Genomic DNA, 18,813 nt, shown 5'->3' with positions numbered 1-18,813 from the left:
TATGTTGAGAAGCCCAGGACTCTTCCACATGGACATCTGTGCAACCACAAGGGAAAGACTTTGTTTTAATTCTTCTAAGAGCCTTACAGAAGGTAATCTTCACAAGAACCCCAGGAGCTGGGGTATTGCACAGGTGGGAAAGCTGGCACACTGCTTAACTGGGGTCACAGGAGGAAATCAAAAGCAGAACTGAGATTGGGATTTTTGCACTGCTGCCTCCAGACATATTAGAATGTCTTCAGCAGGTTTTCTGCTGCCTCAGTGCATGTACAACACTTAACCTCTACCACGTGCAATGCAAACTGCCACCAGGCATGGAGAGTTGACAAATTTTGAGCAGTAGGACTGAGGTGCAGCTTTGGCAGAAGCATGGATTTATGATGACACATAGTACATATTATGATATATGACACGTAGGATACATTTTGTGAAATGTCCCTTAGTTTACTAAAAAAAAAAATCAATTACTTGTATCCAAGATTCCTCCTTGGCCAAACAGCATGAAAGTTAATTGCTCTAATGTAGCAAGCTATTTGCCCTCATACCCCATTGTTGATCTGAAAAACAGTGGCTTTGCACAGGGTGGGAAATCTGCTCGGGTCATTTTTAGCACTGACTTGTCAGGCTATGTGCAGGCTTGTCTCCATGGGTTTTCCTGGGCTTTACATCTCTGCAGCACTACCACAGTGCAGCAGCAAACCAGGGCTGGCTCTGCCCTTGGCTGCAGGAGCGAGTTACATTCCCTCCCCGACATGGCTCTTCTCTGCTGCTCAGGATATTTGGGGATATCTCGAGTGCTGCAGTGCTGTGGCTGAACAGGCATTCCTTCTTGTTCCAGAGGAGACCTGGGACTTGAGCTAGTCTGCTTTCAGTCACCTTGGCTTTGTCTGATTGTTACTGCAGTGTGTTGCTCTGACCTACCTGTGCACCAGTGGTCCCAAGCTGCTGGTTTGTACACAAGGAGCTGGGATGCTGCTGTTTGCTGAATATTATCTTTTCAGCCTTGCTGCAGAGTGAGCAAACCAGAGTATAGATTATCTGACCACATGGCATGTGGATTATTGCTTTTTAGTCATAAATAAAACAAAGCAGAAAAACTGAGATGTGATGTAGAGCATGAACACACAGCCAATCTGAATGTTTGGCCTTTCCAGTACCTGCAGAACATAAAGGTTTAGTTATTCTTGCAGTAGCATGATTAGGTGCTATGAACGCTAATGATCCAAAAAGCTCAGTTTTAGCTTACTTGAGAATTGTATCCAACTTTTTCATGCCTGTTAACTTTGCAGACAGCAGAGTTCCTACAGGAGCCAGAGATCCAGGCAACTACATGAAAACTTACTGCAAATGCACGTAGTGTCTGACTAGACCTGTGGTCCATGGTGGGGAGTTAGACAAGGTGAGACTGTAAAAGGCTGTAATTGTACACAGGAGATGGCTATGATTGCTTTGAATGTGCAGCCATTGTCAGGAACACTGAGGGAAAAGCACTGCCTATTTGAGCACTCTTATCTCAAACTTCTGGCTAAGTGAAGTCAGGAAATTATTGGAGGGTGCTGTTGTTGTATGTGCATTTTCACCCCTGGGATTTGAAGAAATTTGGGATTTTGTGCTGCCTTTGGCATGGCTTTGCTACCCTTTGCCAAGTTTCATTAATCAGCAGCCAGGGGTTACATGAAGGGTATTGTGTCTACACGATGGGAATTCAAGGACCACAAGGAGAGGTTTCAGTAACGTTTTTTTAAAGGCACTTCAAAGTTTTAAAATTATTTTTGTCTCCTGAAACATAACTGCCATCCTTTAACTATTAACAATGGCATTAGAGCTTCACATATTAACAGCATGCTGGGATCCATGAGAGTGTCAGACTGGCCTGCTGTTATATGAAAAATATCATATCTTGCAGCATCTCAGCTCTTGATTTTTGTCTGGCTTTTAGTACTTGGAATTTGATGCTGTCATATTATCAAAGGGAAAAATGTCTCAAATTAGAGCCTGCTTTAAACAGATGCTTTGCAGTCTTAGACAAGTAAAATTTGTAGACATAACTCAGAGAAATTTATATTTCCAAATTTCTGGGTTCCACTTAAACTGCTGAATTTTTACTCCAGTTTACCATTACTCTTTGAAGAGTTCTTTTCCTCCTGAGGCATTCCCCTCAATTTGCTGTTATCCCTGAGACTCTGGTGTCTTCTGTGCTGAACAGCAGCACTATCTATTTGTCTTTGAGTCTCTTAGGCATTGCTGTTCCCAGTTGTGTGACGGTGTTGCACTTCATACTTCTCCCTATGTGGACAGAAAGCCTTAATTATGGCACATTAAATGGACCAATATGTAGAGCGTGGGCTAAACTCTGGGATATTTTTAGTCTTTGTTGGCCTTGTCATGGCCCTTGCTATATTTCTCTGGGAAACAGTTGCTGAGTAGCATCATTTAGTTTGTCCCACATAACTCCAGGCTCTTGGAAAGCCAGTTTCCTGCCAGGCTTGAGACTTCTGCGATGGCTGTTTTCCCAGTGGGGATGTGCCCGTTTTAGCATATAAGACCTCGTGCCTTATTAATGTTTTGATGACTGTTTGGGGTGGAAAGGCAATCTCAGAATTAACTGTTGTATTTGGGGGGAGTAAATCCCCAAGGTCATGAGTTGGCTAAGTTATGTGTAGCCAACATCTGTATCCCTAAGCTAGTTTTGCAGAGCAATTGGATCACTGGATGACTGCTGTGGATGGTTCCTGATGCACAGATACTCCCCTGGAAATGAGGATAGATGAACCTGGGACCAGAGATGTGGCTCCACTGTCTGCCCAGCCCTTACCTGTTTCACAGCAGAGTAGGCAGAAGGGCAGATAAGCTTGTGCTGCCTCCAGCTCTGTGCAAAACCTCCCCTTTAGCTCAGACCTGAGGCTGATGGCTGTGCACCGAGATCTCTGGCTCTAAGCTGTTGTGCTTAAGTGCAGACACATGTTCTGCTCTGCCCATTGCCTCAAGCAATGGAAACCTCTAGCAAATGGTTGAGACAGACATCTGGGGATGGTGATGTCTTAAACTGCTGTAAAATGACTTGCTAGGGCTCTTCTGGTTTTTGAACCTATGGTATTTTCACCTTTACAATCTCCTCTTTCTTGCCCTAAACACTAAAAGCTGCTTCTTTGTTTTTTCCTTTTTTTTTTTTTTTTTTCTTTTTAAAAAAGTTTGTTGTAGTGAGAAACCTGTGTAACAACACAGCTCCAGGAACTGCAGCTTTATGAAGAAGAAAAAGTTATGAGAGATTGTAAAAAATCATGTTCTATTATATTACATAAAAATTAAATAATACCATACTTCAGAGACAGAGAAGCACTTTTATTAGCTGAGAAAGCACACATGAAATTTGAGTTTTACATGCAACAGCACACGGGGTGGGTAGCAGGCCTGGGAGCAGAACAGACCTCTTCCATGTCTTAACACAGAGAGGGGTAAAAGAGAGCAGCTGAAGATCCTGAACACGGAATTCTTCCTCTGCTGGTCAAAGAATTACACTGAGAATTAGAGCAATTTATTTTCTGCAGTCATTACACTTGCTTAGCAAAAGAAGACCCTTATATATTCTAGTTTAAAACTAATTGTCCAATTTTAAAACTGCTAAGAATCCAAGGAGTGAATTTTAAGACAGAGTTTTTTGAAGAAAACACTGATAGTCCCAAATTGAACCAAGACTTAGATTAATCACAATCTTCTGTGAAATAGAAGGCATTTGAGAATCCATCTAGTTCATGGGAAAGTGATCTTGGAAGAGCAACAAATAAATGATGTGACCTTTTGACTCTGCTAGCCCTGGAGCTGTGGTAAGTTTGCAAGTCAGGCACTTGGTTCCAGACAGGAATTTTCATTGCTGCCGTGTAAATCACCATGAGGAGGAGGCCTCTTTGGGCCTGTCTGCATGGAGATATTTTCAGAGCTCTAATTCTCTGTGGGTGCCCCCTCCATCAGTGACAATGTCAATGAAAGCTGAATGGTTGACCTGCTCAGGAAGCCTGAAATACTGGTGTCTTAAACCACCCTAGTTAAGGCAATATCTGAAATGCCAGCTTTATCTCTGTTGTGGTCTGCAGTGGGCTTTGACTAAATCCCATTGATATGGGTTGGACTTATCTCCAGGGCAGATTTAGTGAGGGAACAAAGGGTACTGTAGTGTCTTTCCATAGCATCATCTTGATGTGGCACTTGTAGGACACATTCAAGTTTGCCATTCATGTGCACATATCTTTAGTAGTTCAAAGAAGCTGAATTAATGATGGAAAATAAAATAACTTTTTTCATGACTATTAATTCAATGATCCTTAGAAACAAATGGTTTTTAAACCTTATGTTCAGGAAAGGTAATTTCTCTGAAATTAACATGGCTGAATTTTGTTTGTTTGTTTTGCTTCTGTAGCCTGGCAGAGCTGTGTCTTCCTCAGTTCACATTTCAGCCTTTCCTGGAGCTATATCCTCTCCAGAGCCTGAGTTCATGAAATTTGTGAGAGCTTACTTATCCTGGAAGCCTCCACTCTGCTCTGGACAAAAGCTGGCCTGTGAGTTCTCAAGTTGGTAGGAAGAAGATAAAGTCATACTGCACGTTTGGTCTCATTTCCTTAGGAAGCAGGAACAGCCCTCACTTTTGTGTAACTACAGAAACCAGTGTTTAAAGGAAATGACCAGCCAGTGCAAGATTTGGGATAAAATTGAACATTGACAATGATGGTTTCTCCTCATGGGTCATCATGCACAAGGATATAAAAGGCCTGATTACCACTGAGGCTGCTTGAGACAGTCCAACCAGGCTGAACGTTTTGTTCTGCTTGTTTCCCATGATTTCTGTTGAGAGCTCAGTGAGACACAACTGGATTGTCATGTCAGGAGAGAAAGAGGAGTTTGTGCTCTGTGCAGTTGTTACCAGGTTGTCCAAGGAAAATATGGGAAATACAGCTTTTCTCAGCATTATAGCTCCTATTGGGGGACTAACAGGCTCCTTCAGTTACTCACTGATACATCTACATGAACAGGCATTTGTAACAAATGCTCTGCTTGTCTTTGTGGGCTTTGTCAGCTCTGTCCCTACCCTCAGTACAAGTCAAACATTCTGAAATCCATTAGAATGAGTCTTTTTCATCTAATGTTTGCAAAACCAGTGCTCTCTCTGCTATCATCCCTAAAAATCTATTAAGGAACAGTTCCTAGGACTCAGCCTCCAAGTAGTAGAAACCTCTGGAAAAGTACCATGGCCTCTGCTGTTGGCTGTAGAAACCTCCTCTCCTGCCCCAGCATATGTGCTCAATCTGAACCTGTGAAATGCTGAAGGAACAATAGCTATAAACTCCTCTGAAATACTTCCTTTTCCTCTTTCCATCCTCTCCCATCTGTTCTTTTCTTGCATTTCTCTTCTTTTGGTGATGATAAAGACCCCCATATTCATTCTGTGGATTACCTCTTCCTCAGGCAGCCAGTGAAAACTACAAATGACATTTGATGTAAATCAAGGTAAGATTCTGCTAGGTTCCCTCTGCCCTGTTTCCCATGCACTAGGCATTAGTATAATAAAGGAGAAGGCAATGACTGTTATTTCATTTACATTCTTTAAGGCAGATGCCTTTGACCTGTGAGGGGTGGGAAAAGACTGGTCACTGTGGCAATGTATGAATGTCTTAAGTCTGGACTGAGGCTGATTTTTCATGAACTTAGACAAAGACAGGAATGTACCTCCTGCTTTCTTTCTGCTTTCTCACCTTCCATACCCTCCCTTGTTGCCTTTTGTGGGCAGTGATTCACGGACTCACCAAGAACATGGGCAGCTGCAGATGATTCTGGGTCCAGGAATGGTGATGACAGCTGTGGCACTGTTCCACCACCAGCTGAGAGACACTCCTCTAACTGGCCAGAGAGATCCTATGGCTGACAGCTGTGCCAGGGTTTTTCTTGTACTATGCACAAGAAAAGCCAAACTAGAAGAGCTGGGTTAGCCTGACCTGTCCCTGTGCACAGGGGAGTAGAGTCTAATCCCCCACTGTGTTGTCCACAGTATTTCTTCCTACACTGATTCATTTCACCATGACAGAGTGAAGGGAAGCAACAAGCTTGGTTCTGCCCCTTGTGTTCCCTATAGGGTGGCTGCACACAGCCTGATGCTTAATGTTTCTTGCAGTGAAGTGGATACAGCTTTTCTCTGGCAAGACTGAGAGAGCTAGAACTGCCTGTGCCACAATTTGTTCCCTGGATTCTGCTCACTGGGAAGGCTGGTGCCAGCCTTTATGAGAACACATGATGCCTTACAATCAAGATGTAAGTGATTGTGCTATTAGGATTTTTTTCCAAGTCAAAAATGGCCCTCCGATGATGAAATTTTTTTCATCCTTGATCCTACTGTGATGGGTGTATCATAGTTCTTCTGCTCCCCCAGCACGTTTTTCATTTCATAGACAAAGGTCCCTCAATTCATTCATTTACCATGTTTTCTGTCTTTTAAATATTCCTTAAACTTCCATCACTGGGAAGACATTTAATTACCCTAAGGCTGCAACATGGATTTAAGTCTGTTTGTTGAGGCTTTGAGGCCAGACAGCTTTATTAACAACAGTGGCTTGCTTTGCAGATAAATCCTCTTTTTCAGAGAACTTCTTTCCTAAAGAGTTTCACAGCTGATTATGAACAAAAATAACTCATCAGAAAAAGTTACTCTGCTTGGCAAGGCCTGAGTCATTATCCAGTTAATGCTGTGGCACTGTGCATTTCCAGCTGTGTTGCAGTGGCATGCCGACCTCAGCAGCTGTTGCAGAGCTCATCAAATGGCTGTTGAGCATCATCCTTGATTTGTCATAAACCTAAAGGTTTCTCTGGGGAGTGAATGTTATCTCCTGCCACAGCCTGGCTACACTACAGTGATGTTCCAGCACTGTTGTTATCATACATACACTGCTTGTTTGAATTATTTCCCTCTCCCCTTTGCTTTCATTATTTTTCCTGTTTGTTGGGATAGCTGGGGTCAGATTATTCATAGCCTTATGCTTCTAACTGACTTGAAAATGCAGTCTGGCAGGTAGCATAGGGCTACCTGGCTTCATGTCTTCCTTACTAGCTGGATTTATATTTAAAAAAAATATTTAGATGCCTAATGAAGAGGAACAGAACAGTTTGTGAGCTGCTCATGTATATTGTCCTTACAAAGAAGAATGGTGTTTTAGGTGTAAGTTGTGGTATGGAAAAAAGTTATGTTTTATGTAGGATTTTAATATTTGCACTTATTCTGAGTAGGATCAAACACAGAAAATTTCAAAACTGGAAAGGAAATTCTGAGGTGAGGGAGGGAGGAAGCTTTGTATGGAGTTCACAGAAATGCTTTGTTTTAAGGAATGTTTATCTTCATATGCATAATACAGAACATGCAGAAGCAAAACCTTATTTCAGGATGTTTTATGCTTCTTAAAGCTTTTCCATGTCTGATTTTCCCATTTTCATAACTTTCCCAGTTTTCTTCCTTTTATTGCCTTTGAGACACAATTTTAGCAGAACTGATATGATACCACAAATTGTTTTGGCTCAAGGAAAAAAAGGTTTCCAAAGATTTTCTGACCCACTTCAGCCTTACTGCTGCTGGAAAACCCTATTTCAGTACTCATGCTTCCTAGACACTTGAAAAATCTATCCCATTTTCTGCTGCAAAAGGTGTTTTGCAGATGCAAGAGATCACAGTTAAGTTTCTGATCCTGGTGGCCAGATTGCTTAAACTCTCTGTGCTTCACAAATTTTGTAGTATTATGTGAACAACAATAAAGTTGTTTTTCTTTTTGGCTTCTATGATTGTCTCTGCAGGGTCTGAATTATTGCAGCGCCAAATTTCAGAGCCTAGCTGTTTAACTCAACCAACACCCCCTCAGTCTTTTATTTTGGAAACACCTGCTAAGTGGCCCTTATGTTTGTATGGAAACCTTATCAAAAGAGTTGGAAGTCACTCCTGGCCACATCCCTTGGTCTCTGAGAAACACCTTGACAAGAGCATTTTTCCTCCCTTAAGTTACACTGTAATTGCAAGATATTTGCGATGGTCACTTCCAGGGATACCCAGGTACTAGTGACAGAGGAAAGGATTTGTGTGTTTTCACAGAGAATTGTTAATTTTGTGACTGTACTTCTTGCAAAACTTGCCTGTCAGCATGATTGGGCTGTGAGTGTCCCTGTGACTGCTCTATAAATAGCCTGGATGGACAGAGACCAAACCGAGCACTTAAGCAGTAAGGACTTTTCTGTTGGGCCTGCTGGGTTTGTGCAGGTTGTCATTGTCACAAACAGGCTGCAAAAAAAATATTTTCAGCTGCTTGAGATAAAATGAGGTGGAGACTTTGTGTTGGCTCGCAACATAGAGATGCTTTCAGGCCAGAAATGTTCTTTCTGCTGCCAGGCCTCTGAAGACTTCTTTTGGCTGGAAGGCTCATGTGCTACAGCTTATATATTAGCCCAATAAAAGATTCACAATCTGCCCTGTCTTGCTATCAGTCCATCTCCTAAAAAATGTTGCTGTAGCTAATGGTGGCTCTCATTTGATTTCTATCCAGGATATTTTAAGGCTGCAAAACCATGCAGGATAGGTGTCTGTCTCAGTGCTGTCCTCCGCCTGTTGTTATGTATGTTTGTATTAATGATGAGATATCCTGCAGCATTAGTTGATTTAAGTATTGAAAACAAATGTTCTCCTATTTCTCTGCCTTAGGGCTAAGAGTGATTATTCCAACCTCTTCAGTGTACAGGAATCTGCATCTCTTGAGGTCTCTCTTCTGCTGTGAGCCCAACATATGAACTCAGTTTGTAAATTCACCTGAGAAATGCTAAAATTGGCACCTAGTTCTGAAGGTACCTATACCAGTATTATCCCATGGTCAAAATATTGCTCTGCTTTAGAAATGCAGTTTTTTTAGACTTGGCCACTTGGATCAAGATCCTTCTGTCTCTTTATTGTTTACATCTTGATGTTACAGTATCACCAGGATACATTATTATGACCCTGGGATGCAAACAGTCCACTGCTGGTGGTTTTTTTTTAGTAACTTGGCAACGTTATCTAAAGCAGAGCAGATTCTTGAAATTGGGACATACTGCAATTCACAGGGACAATGAAAAGTATTTGTGGTACAGAGTATTTTGCACATTTGGAATCTCTGTTGTATCAATCCTAATCAGAAAAGAGTGCCTGGAGCAAAAAAAAAATAAATTGCTATTTAATGCTTCTGATAAAAGTAGTGTTTGCAAAAAATGTATTTAAAAATGGTATAAGAGCTTCACACAGTAGCCTTAACAAGGTTGATAGTGTTGTTTATAAATATGTGGTTAGGGAGATATAAAACTGTAGATCATTGACTTGCTAAGCTTAATACCATTTTCTGAGCTATTTAGGTGTGTCGACTGAGTGAATGTTTAGAATCCATGCAGCACATGTAGTAAAAATTTGCATGAAGACCATATTGATTTCAGGTGCAGGAGAAGCATTTCAATGCAGAATAGATGAGCTGCTGGATTCATCTGTATTCTAAGTTGTGAGAATGCAGAATTTGCCCAAGGGACCCCTTCTAGTCCTAATGTGAGCTGGTGGGAGGCATCGCATACGAGATGTATCAAATGACTGCAAGCTGCAGCTCTTGGGTTTGGTTCCTGGCCTTTCCTGTATATCCCAACAAGGCATTCCATGATGCATTCCATCAGATAGCCTCATTTCTAGCCCTTCACACAAGGGAAAGCTGCTTCCACAACTACACTCAGAGAGGTAGAAGTAGTTACTCTTCAGTGTGCTCATGACCTGAGTCTAGTGCTGAGTCGCCAGCACTTTTTGGTGGCTGCATGCTGGTTTTGGCATTTAGGGGCTGCAGAGTTGGGATACCAGCAGCAGGATAAGGCACAGCCCTTGCAGAGCAGTGGATCAAGGGAGAAACTACATCCCTATGGAGTGGACAGTGAAGAGAGCTGGAGGAAAACAAGAAAGCATGGGGCATGCAGCTATTAGTTGTAGAGAAATAACAGGAATTTCAGAAAACCGATGTTCATGTGGTAATGGGCTTTTATGATGAAGTCCCTCAATTTGTCATGATAATTTTGAACATTTTGTTTTTTCAAGCCAGTGTCAAGATCCTTTTGTGTCCTCAGTCTGGAGCTCATTAAGTGTATGACGCATGGAAAATTCTGTTTATCTCTTAATAAAGTAATACTGGGGAAAACAAATTCTTAACCCCATTTTCCTTTGGACGCCTTCTGCACTCCAAATTCAAACTATTTCATATATGTGCACTCAAACATTTGTGTATATGTCTCGCTACTTCTCAGACTTCTCAGTGTGGATTTAAAAGTTGCTCTGTGCAGAAATGTCATCGAGAACAAAATACATAAGCACAGAGCTCTGTCCCCCTGAGATGGCCTGAGATGGAAACACACCCTTACTGCCAGTGTTAGAGATGGGTATTTCTCTGGAGGGAGATACTGAAGGATGCAGTGCATTTAGGAGTTTGTTGTTGCCTTGCTTCAAAGTGAGAAAAGAATCAATAATTTGTTAGGCTGTGAGCTGAAGTGTTGTCTGAGTGCCAGCTCCGGTGTCCTCCAGGATAAGCTGCCAAAATGTCTGAGGGAGCAAGGCGGGATGTAAATTCCACAAGTCATTTTCCTGAAACTCTTATGTGGGAAACCTTTAGAAGCCTCTCAGTAAGGACAAAATCCTTCCAGGCTTAATGCTTGTTTGAGCAAAATTCCTTCTGAGGTCAGTAGACCTAATCCTGAAGTCTTATCACTTGTTTACCTTGATGGGATTTGAGTGTGTGTGTGGGTAACAGAGGGTCTTGGGGCAGGGTGTGCTGGAAATGCTTTCCTGGGAGGCTGGAGGAAGCCTGCCAGGCTCTGCAGACATGTCTGCATATGTGAAAGGAAGGCTTGCTTCAGTAAAAATCACCTTTGCTTCCCATTTTCTGAGCAGTGGTAGGAAGAGCAGGTGAGGATCCCTCTTTTCTCTGAAGGCTGTTTGGTACCTGTGGGGGGCCCATCCCCATGGCTCAGGGACAGTGCATCTCACAATTCCATGTGTGTGCTTCTAAAGTGGTTTGCATCTCAGACTTTTGCATCCTGATGAAAAAAGCCCCCAGGCTGGCAACTCCCTTAAATCTTTTTAATTGTAACACAGTCTATCAGAGTGATAAATAGTGTCAGATACAGAAGCAGATGAGAACTAAGATGTTGGTTTCTCTTATCCTTAAGCTGGAACACAAGCTCTGGGTTTGCAGTGTGACTCCAGGGAAAGAACCTTGCAGGGGGCTTTGGAGCAGGTCCTGGCTCTGCTTGCCCTATGTGCTGTCATAGTGAAACCCCTAAAAGGCTCCTTGTCCCAGCATTGCAAATCATGGCATGCCAACAGTGCCCTCAGCAGAGATTTCTCCTGCCTTTCTGTTTTCCTTTCCTCTTTCTCCTTGCAAATTGAAATCTATCTCCTTTATAACAGACTCAGCCTTTATTAGCCAAAGATCATGCCTCTTTATTAACCTTTCAGTAAGGCTACATCAGCTGAGTGAAACACCTTTCAGCAGGGCATATGGTATCATAAAAGTCACTGCTGGTGTCACACAGCTGTGTACAATTTTGTTTGGTTTGAGGCTTTTTTGCTTTTCAGTAAAGAGATGGAAAACGTTCTTTTCTTCTTTTCTGCTTTCTGGTGAGTGACTTATAAACAGTCTGTGTGAAATTGGCTCTGGAAAATACAATCAGAAAAATATATAGTCTGCTGCATTGTTTTTATGAATCCCAGGTCATGGTACAGGAGAGATTCTGTGGTATAGTTTCATTAAACGTAAAGAAGGAACACTAAAAGCTCTGCTCCTGATCCAGGGAAAGTAAAACTTTTTCAGGCCAAGTAACACTGGGCCATCTTGTACTTTATTCCCTGCTGCTTATCTAAAGCACATTTCTTACATTCAATAGATTTCTACTTCTGGCCATTTATAATCCCATGAGTTTAAGAGTCTTTGATTAATTAAGAGCAGAGAGATTTTCACCATGCTGCCACAACCCTACTGGAAGAATAATTTTCAAGTGTTTTGCTCTTTGGGGGCATTCGAGGCCAAAATTACAAATAAGTATCTGTGTAACTATACACATACATACATACTCACATACATAAATATACAGACATATACATATATACACACATACATAAATATACAAACAAACAAACATGTATATATATATATATATAGGCACATATATGTGTTCAGATTATATCTCTATCCATACCCATACTTGTTTTTTTTTTTAAAAAGCCCTAGAAACTAACAGCTTTGGTGGGCAGAATGTAGGTCCTGTTAGGAGTCTTCTAGGTGGGTCTATAGTGGGTTATTAGCTATTTGCAAGTTAATCACGGAAGAATTTCAAGAGGTTTGATCCTAGAGATGAAGAAGCATGTGCGATTGTGTGACTGCATGTGCACACATGCAGTAAGTATCTATGAGGAATGTCTGTACTTAAACTGATCAGACAAGTTTTATTACTTCTATCCATTGATGATTTGAAATATGGGAGGCTAAGCCTATTAAGGTAGCTCAGAAATGTCTTTCAAAAATGGGTTTTGGTACAGGAAAGGATCCCAAAGCAAGGAAATGTGTCAAACTGTACTTGAACAGTGTGAAGGTAGAATGCATATGAAAAACAGCTGACTTAAAAGAATGTGTAAATGAAGAGGCAGACAGTTCAGTTGAAACTCATAACTGCATTAACTGTACTGGTGTTGGATGCTTGACTCCACAATAAATCCTGTATCCCACAGCTCAAGATTTAGGAAAACTTAAGAGTTCTTAATTTCATTCCTATTTGACAGCATGAGGCAGTGCCTTTCACATCACTGAACCTGGTTGCCAGCTCTCAAAACGTTTGGGCAGTTCTGGACCCAATGGGTTTTTAATTCCATGTATAGATGTTTATGGTGCCACAAGGGAAGTATCTAGTCTGAATCAGCAAATCTATCCTGAGATGAGTGATGCAAAATGAAAGCAGTCAGGAAAAGAAGTATTTGTTGATGGAAGTTATCAAAACACTGCTTATTTTAGTGAAGGTTGAAAAACAGCTTTGTTGGCTAAGAGAATTTACAAATGTGTCATTATGCTGCTGCTAAGATCACACCTGTAGCTTCATGTACCAAGATCATACTCTTAATGTCAGAAACCAGACTCCAAAGGAAGACTGTGCCATTAAAGGAGATACAGAAACAGGAATGAATTTAGCCAGTTTCATCTAGAGAAATGCTTAATGACAGGATGATCATCTTAAGGGTCATTTAATAGCAGGAAAAGGAAATGATACATAACACAAGTAATAACACAGAGAACAGTGAATTCAATTTAATAAAGGGCAAATTCAAATTGGAAATGAGGCTAAACTTTTAGATGGTTAGAGGCAGGCAGAAAGGGAAATCATTTGCTTAATGAGGTAGTTCTGACAAACTAGGTAGAAATTCTCTGTTTTCCGAAATCAGTGAGTGTGGTGTTCAGTCTTTCCTGCCTGATACCATGGGTTCAATGGCAAGTCCAGCGGTGTTTTGTCAGCCTTGTCCATCATGACCATTAGTTGCATTTATAATCCATGTTTGAATAAAGGCACTACGGTAGCATCCTTCTTGTTTCTTGTTTCTGAAGTTTCCTTCACTCTTTCTTGGGTTCTCTTTGAAATGTATTTTCTTTTTAGGTAAAAAAGGATGAGTTCTGCTCTGAATCTGTTCTTTGCTCTGCTCTTAGCACTTGTAATTACTACAGGACTGCACTGACCTGAAGCGATGCTGCAACTGTGATTAACATTTCTGTTTAGAAAAGCATTTATGATGCTGGCATGTGCATCTCATTTTGATAGGTTTGCTTGTACTCTTTAGAAAAATCTGAGGAGGTTTATAATTGCTTGTTTTGTAATACAGACACAAAGAATTAAGTAAAGGATTTATAAGTAATCTCTTTTTTCCTCTAGCCAAAGAAGCACTGTCATGTTTTCATATATTAGCTTACTTAGGGTCAGAATTTGACTTCTCTCTGAATTTGATAGGCATATATAAGTGCTGCATCTGAGTAGTTCACAGAGGGATTTGGCACTTTGATTTTTAAATGCAGTGCCAAAAGTGTGGAGAGAACAGTGTAACTTGATTAGATTGGAGCCCATGCAATGACAGGAGGTACATTTTCAGCAAAAATTCCTGTGAGAGGAGACGATGACTTAGGAAACCAATTGCAATTGCAATTAAAATTGTTGTAACTGGGTTGATACTGGAGACAGAAAACTGCTAGCTTTTGATATTTGCTAGCTAGGCAGAAACTGAGAAAATATGTGTTTTCTGAGAACAGAGATATGGAGGAAAGATGGCTTATGTTTAAGGCTCTACACAGGGACTCAGAAAATTGACTTCAGTTCCTTTCCTGGCTGCCTCACAGGATGCCTCTGTAGTCTTGGGGACGATTACAAAGTTTTCACCATATGTTCATGCTGCTTCTAGTGATCTGGAGCCCTCATTTTAGTTGGGTTTCATGAAATTCTAGCTTACCAAGTAATATTTACTCACTTGTGTATCCCAGAAAGTAAAAACAAATGCTCTTTGGGAAAATTAAATTGAGTCACATTTACACTGAATAGAATTTCTGTGTCCTGGTTAGTGATGGATTAAAAGAAGGCCCTTCAAAAATTATGACATATCAGACTCAGTGCTCAGACCCAGAACAGGATAATTTAAATTGTTTTCAAAAATGTTGTGAGGAGGGAAAAGGGAGAAGGGGTGGTGAAGTTTATGAGCTATTTTCCCAGGATCTTTGTCACATAACTCAGGAAGGAGGAAGGACATGAAGTAGAGAGATCCTTCCTCAAAGAGGACTTTATAATACCATTATTTGTATCAGCCAAATGCAGACACACTTCTTTTATAATGAAGTAAAAACATCCTTTTTTTTTTTTTTTTTTTTTTTTTTTTTTAAATAGATAAATCATCCACAAACAAGCTTATGTGAAAATTCGAAGGAAGAATTCCAAAGAGGCATGCCAGAGGAGGAAGTTTCCAGAGTGCAAGGGATTCAGAGAAGACTGCAGTGGGACTGTCTCTGAGAGGGAACATTTACATCACCCATTTTGACGAGTTTGCCTTCTGGGACTCTGACCTTGGGCTGCTGCTGGGACGTTTGTCTTGGACTTGTCCTCTGGGCTGGTGAGTTAGTGATGGAATGACACACATCTCTGTTGGGCTGAAACATGATATTTTCAAATTGCTCAGTGTGAGGGGTTTTGGTCTCTGATCATTCTGTCTCCTGCTCCAGTGATGAGAGGATATGTCAAGTAGTTAAAGCTGGAAGACTTGGCCACTGTTCCTGAGGCTGCCACAGCCTATTTGTGATTTTGGAAAAGGCAAAGAATGACTGACATTAGATGTAGCATTTTCCAGTGGCTCAATGGCTTAACTCTGCTGTCATTAGACTCAATGGGACTTTCTCTCTTGACTTTATTGGGAGCCTTATATTTCAGACTGTCTATAAAGCATGTAGGTTCCTCTAATCATCTGGTTATAAAAAAAATGTTGTGTGCCTGCTGCAGTATAGGGAATTGATGCAACTTTTTAGCTGCTGTATAATGGGCAGGGAAATCATAGTTAACTAAAAAGGTGGGTCACTGCTGCCAGCCCTGGTTATTTACTACTTCAAATCCAAAATAGTGTTGGTATGTTTTGCCAGAGTTCATTGTTACACAAGAACCTACTGCTTCTCAGTTACTCAGGATAGATAGATGTGATGTAGTATAAGCAGGGGAATGCTGAGTAGAAGTTGATTTGTTTGGTCCTAGAATATATCCCACAGAAACTCAACAGATTTTCCATAGGAGCACTACAAGAAGGTACTATTTATAGTTTGTGCTCATTTTGTGCTGTCTAAAACTAGGAAGAGTTTCCACTTTGGAAAGGCATGTTGTAGTTTCAGTTTGGAAAATAGAAAGGCATTTTTAAACTCCTTATTGAAAATTAATTTTTTATTTTGGCAGAAATAGAAAATGTTTCTCTCTGATTTTATAGAATGATGGATACAACACAGAGGAGGTTATTTCCAGAACAACTGATTTGGTCCGATCATATTGATTCATTTGCCTTTGGTCTGTCTGGCAAAGACATATGGGTCCAGAAAATGTTTTTCCAGGGGAAGTGTCAGTTTCAGTCCTGCAGACAACTCCCAGGCTGGGAGTCCTCTGAAAGAGAGGAGATGTGAAGGAGGCTGCAGGAATCAATCAATCAAGTGGTGCCATTAGCAGGCAGCAGTCTGCAGAGACATGTTCAGAAAGCCCCAGAAATCCCAGATACACTGTTCTTTTGCAGGTTGCTATACTGAACATAGACTTGGTCATCTCACAAGGGAGAATGGGATCATGTGGCCTAATTCTGCTGCTGGACAAAAATACACATCCAGAGGGACCGAGTGCCACAGTGTATAGAGAAAAAAGGGATAGTCATGTGCTCCTTATGCTCCAGAGGCTTGCTCAAGCAAATCTCTCCTGTACCCTGGGCAGTCTAGGGGTAGAGGAATGTTATTTTATTGAGAACTGTTTGAGTGCATAGCAAGGATCCTAAAAGCTCTGTGAGTTTGATCTTAAAATTTGCTTGGACTTCCAGTACTTTGGTTTGTGGCATGGCTGCTGCAAGCTGGGTGTTGCTGGCCTGTAAAAGCATTGGTCCTTTGGCTGTTTCACCAGTGTCCTGCACCATGAGCTGGTGGGAAGCTGAGCAGCCCACAGGACCGGCAGCACAGGCTCGGTCCCCTCCCATCTCTTCTTTCAAAGGCCTGGCAAAACTGAAAGACTGGATGGGTCAATGTCAACAGATCAAACTTTAATCAGGCAAGAGTCATGTTGGAAATTTCTTGGGCAGAGCTGCTCTCTGTATCCTGGGTCTGGCTAAGAAACAATGCAAAAGGTGAACTTGGCTCAGTGGCTTTTTATTCTTTGATCTTCCTTGCCCAGAGTGGTACATTCTGCACCAGAATGGTGCAGCTGTACTCTTTGGAGAAGGAATAGAAATTTTCTTTAACTAAAGATGTTTGCAGTCATTTCCTGTCTCTCCTTGAATTCTTTTCATATTCATATTCATGGATTTGGTGCCAATGAGAGCCATAACTATATGTTAAAAATATCATCTGTCCTTAAAACATCTCTTGGAATAGCCAAAGGGGAAAAATAGGTAATGAACAACAGCTCCCTCTAAATTTTTGACTCATCTAATCACCTAAATTAATCAGCAATAAAGAAAAGTGTGCAGCTTGGTGTGAGCATCCAGGGCATTCTGTCTGGCTCTGACTGACCCTACCTTGCCTATGTATCCAGGGTGCTCTGGTCTGGGACTATGCTCTGTCCTCAGGTGTCTGCCATACTTAAAGCTCTGTAATCAGACTGAGTTCAGGACAAATGTTGGCTATGATAGAAAACTATTTCCAAGCAGCTGTAGGTCTAGTTTAGGTCTTTTAGGATCTAACTTTCATCTCCAGTTTAAATCCACTGAAGGAAAGGGTTTATCTTTCACACCTCTTGAAAGAACCTATAGCTAAGTATTGAATTTAAGCCTTATCCTGGGCCCTGCCTCTGTGATCTTCTGTGCATATATACATGCTTTTGGTGAGAATCTTAAGTTAATAGTCATGGGAAAAGGCAGGAATTAAACTAATGCCTAACTCCAGGGTGTTCTTGCAAGCAATGAGGAATAGTGTCTGGGAGGCACTGGCTCGTAAGTTGGGGTTCCCCCCTTCCGCCTGCTGTGCCACTGGTTTGCTGTAAAATCCTTTGCAAATAATTCACCTTCTCTGGAGGTTCAGTTTAGCTTTTGTACAGCAGGAACAATGATTCCTTTCAGCTCTGCAGCCCACAGTGGTGATTGCACGGGGCTAACGAGCAGTAATGCAGCCTTCAGGGAGCTGCAGTGCTGAAGCCACTCCAGAGAGTGTTTTGTGCTGGGAGAAGAATAGATCCTTAAAATATTTAATCAACAATCACTGGGTATATATATCCCCACTTCTGGATTAAACACTCTTAGTGATTTAGGGCTCTATTATGTCCTTACCTCTTTTGTTTATCTCATGTTCTCATCAATCAGAGCTTCACTTTAGACCATGATAAAGCACTTTAACTATGCCTTTACTGGCTGTAGTTGTTAGGAAATCTTCTACATATTTTTAACCTTTTTAAAATAGTGATTCCATTCTCACTTTCTGAACTATCTTGATTTTTTTTTTAAGGGAAACAATAATGAATTTCCATATGGGTTATACCTTGTAAAAAGATTATCTCAATTTGCTCTTTTTTAGAAACTTTTCAGAAGGGAAGGCACTGTCCCAATGCACAGAAGCAATTTTTCTTTTCAATGGATCCTGTGACTCACATCTAAACCTTTGCTCTCAGAGGAACACTTTTCAAATGTTTACTTACTGCTTGATTCCTGATAGGCAGTCCGGAAAAAAAAAACAGATGAGGTGTTACTCCTGAAAGTTATACTGCTTTATATTGTTTGAAAGGCAGAGATTGAACTGATTTGTCTAGCAGCCTTTTCTCAGTTGGGGGAAAAAGTTCCTTTGTAGCTCAGGCTTTTATCAACAGTCCAATAAAAGTTTCTTATATATATACATAAAAGAATCATACAACATGTAAAGCCTTTTATCTTGATGGCTGCAAAGTAGTTGACAAATTTGTCAAGTAATTTGTCAGCTATTTTCCTCAAAAGTTCTCTCTTACTCCAGAAAGTTGTCATAGAGTTATTTCTATGTTAGGTGAAATTATTCTTGCTACTAATAG

The 18,813-nt window shown here is 41.0% G+C and overlaps 1 protein-coding gene across 4 annotated transcripts in view; it reads left to right on the top strand.

The window, feature by feature from the left end:
- SEMA5B (semaphorin 5B) overlaps window positions 1-18,813 on the top strand; it is a 257,508-nt gene that overhangs the window by 55,422 nt on the left and 183,273 nt on the right. For all 4 annotated transcript variants that reach the window (XM_056496469.1, XM_056496470.1, XM_056496467.1 and 1 more), the window contains exon 2: window positions 14,980-15,202. The gene's annotated coding sequence lies outside the window, so the exon portion shown is untranslated. The remainder of the gene's footprint in view (window positions 1-14,979; window positions 15,203-18,813) is intronic.

This window comes from Oenanthe melanoleuca, chromosome 7, assembly GCF_029582105.1.
Source record: "Oenanthe melanoleuca isolate GR-GAL-2019-014 chromosome 7, OMel1.0, whole genome shotgun sequence".
Lineage (NCBI taxonomy): Eukaryota > Metazoa > Chordata > Aves > Passeriformes > Muscicapidae > Oenanthe > Oenanthe melanoleuca.
The sequence above is the reverse complement of the archived record's forward strand: the minus strand, read 5'-3'. Positions and strand labels throughout refer to the sequence as shown.